Raw genomic sequence first — 2,171 nt, forward strand, 5'->3', positions numbered from 1 at the left:
GTCGTTATAGTTCAATGTAATTTAACAACCACAGTTCGCTAACGATGCTTTTGGGAAACACACCCCAGATCTATCCAGTTTATTGGTATCCATTCACACTGGTTTCGCTAAACAAAAGAAATGATTCATTTAAAAGATTGACTCAAAATAATCATCTGTTCAAGAATCGGATCATGAACTCGCAATACCGCGCCAAAAGATTATCTATTCTTGAACATTTCGAATGAATAAAGACTTCAAGTTCATCTGTAAAGCACACAAAGCTATCGTTTGAATTTATAAACTTTTATTTCATGTATGGTTCGTATGGATCTGTTAACTGAATCCAAAGTGTGAATTCTAGGATAATTCGTTTTCATTTTTCAATTAAATTCTTAGAAATATTAAACGTAATGATAACCATTCAACACTCAAAATATGAGGAAAAAGAAAAACGAGTTACTGGATAAAAATTTTCAAAGATCAAGAACAACTTTCCTCAAGATGCCTTTTCAGATGTTGAATCCTTCGATGCTGATAGAAGTTTTGTTGCAGGTAAGCATTACATTGCGCTGAGATGTTACGTCCTTTTTCAGATTTATAAGTAAAATAGTCTTTGTATTTCCACGAGAGAAATGCATTACGCGAATGGCTTTCTGTTGTGTTGTCCATTTTTGTGTCATGATGATGAGCGTAGGCCTATGTAGCCTACTCTCACTATGAGTTGCTAAATGAACAGGCTGCTGCACGCAGTTGCCTTATTGGTTAAAATCCCCAAACTGTTTACTTAAATATTAAATGAAAAAATGACATTAAAATTCAAAGTAATCACTTTGGTAATCTAAAATACTTTTCGGATGTCACTGTAATTTGATTACCACCTATTTAAAATGTAATTATAACGAAATACAGTTACTCATATTTTGTATTTTAAATACGTAATGCCGTTACATGTATTTCGTTACTCCCCAGCCCTGCTTCAACACAGTAGCTACTATTTATATTATTTGTTCTCAAGAGGTGGGTCACCAGTTTTATTCTGATAGGGTTGATTTAATATGAGTTTAAGGAGATTTTTGTTTCTGACACATATTCTACAATTTTGAACAATTTCATAAACGAGAAATCTCAATAGGCATTATATTCCTTAACATGTTGTATTTCACATAAGAATTAAATGAATAGTTCACCCAAAAATGAAAATTTGAAAATTTTGAAACTTTAACATCCTTTGCATAAAGGCTGGATTTACATAGCAGATTAATCTGACCAAGAACTACCCACATCGACAGGACTAACGTGTAAACAGACCACTGTTCATTGTATTTATTTATTTATTTGTGTGTGTGTGTTGTTTAGGGCCATTCTGATTGGAAATAAATTACAGCAGATGTAATAATAGACAAACATATGAAATTATGCAGTAACATGATTAAAAACTCAAGGACTGATTTTAAAAAAAGCTGCAAATCACAAATGTTTATCACAATCATCTGACAAACGTGAAGCTTCATTTGAAAGTGATTAGAAGTGCCCACATGTAAACAAAACACTCAACTTCACCTCTTTTGTCTGGCCACACACACTTTCTCAGGAATTTCCAGACATGAAAATTAGGCTTGTGATAGCTTATAGCTGTTAAAATGTCTGCTCCCTTTTCCAAAGAGATAACAAATCTAGAGTCAGGGAGGTCCAAACGCCACAATCATTTCTCAATACAACAAAGCCAAGATTCTTTCACAACATGAGTGGTGCAGTTCCCAGTGGGACAAATTTCCCTTTTCAACTTAATGCTTTATTATGGCTCATTACTAAATTTTTATCACATACACATTTTAAAGTCCTGTCGTATTGTGAGGCTGTCAGCTATCACACTGTCTAGTAAAATAGAGAAGGTACTGAAATGGGTACTGTAGTCGACGTTTACAATATTGGAGAGAGTTGTTTCTCCTGCCGCCGCCGCCTCTGACGCTCACGCGTGTTGAAAAATTGAAAACAGGCAACAGGAATGAACGCAACTGACAATGAAAGGCAACAAATATTACAATTGTAATTTGATGAGTTGATATATAAGGTTTATTTGTCTGTTTGCTAATATATTTCTTTTTGTGAAATGTTGTTTTGTGCTACCATCAAAGTTGGTGCAATAAAGTAACATCACTGTTGACAATTACTTGTTTACATAGGATATA

The sequence above is a fragment of the Sinocyclocheilus anshuiensis genome, unplaced genomic scaffold (assembly GCF_001515605.1).
Source record: "Sinocyclocheilus anshuiensis isolate Anshui unplaced genomic scaffold, SAMN03320099.WGS_v1.1 scaffold300, whole genome shotgun sequence".
NCBI classification, from domain to species: domain Eukaryota; kingdom Metazoa; phylum Chordata; class Actinopteri; order Cypriniformes; family Cyprinidae; genus Sinocyclocheilus; species Sinocyclocheilus anshuiensis.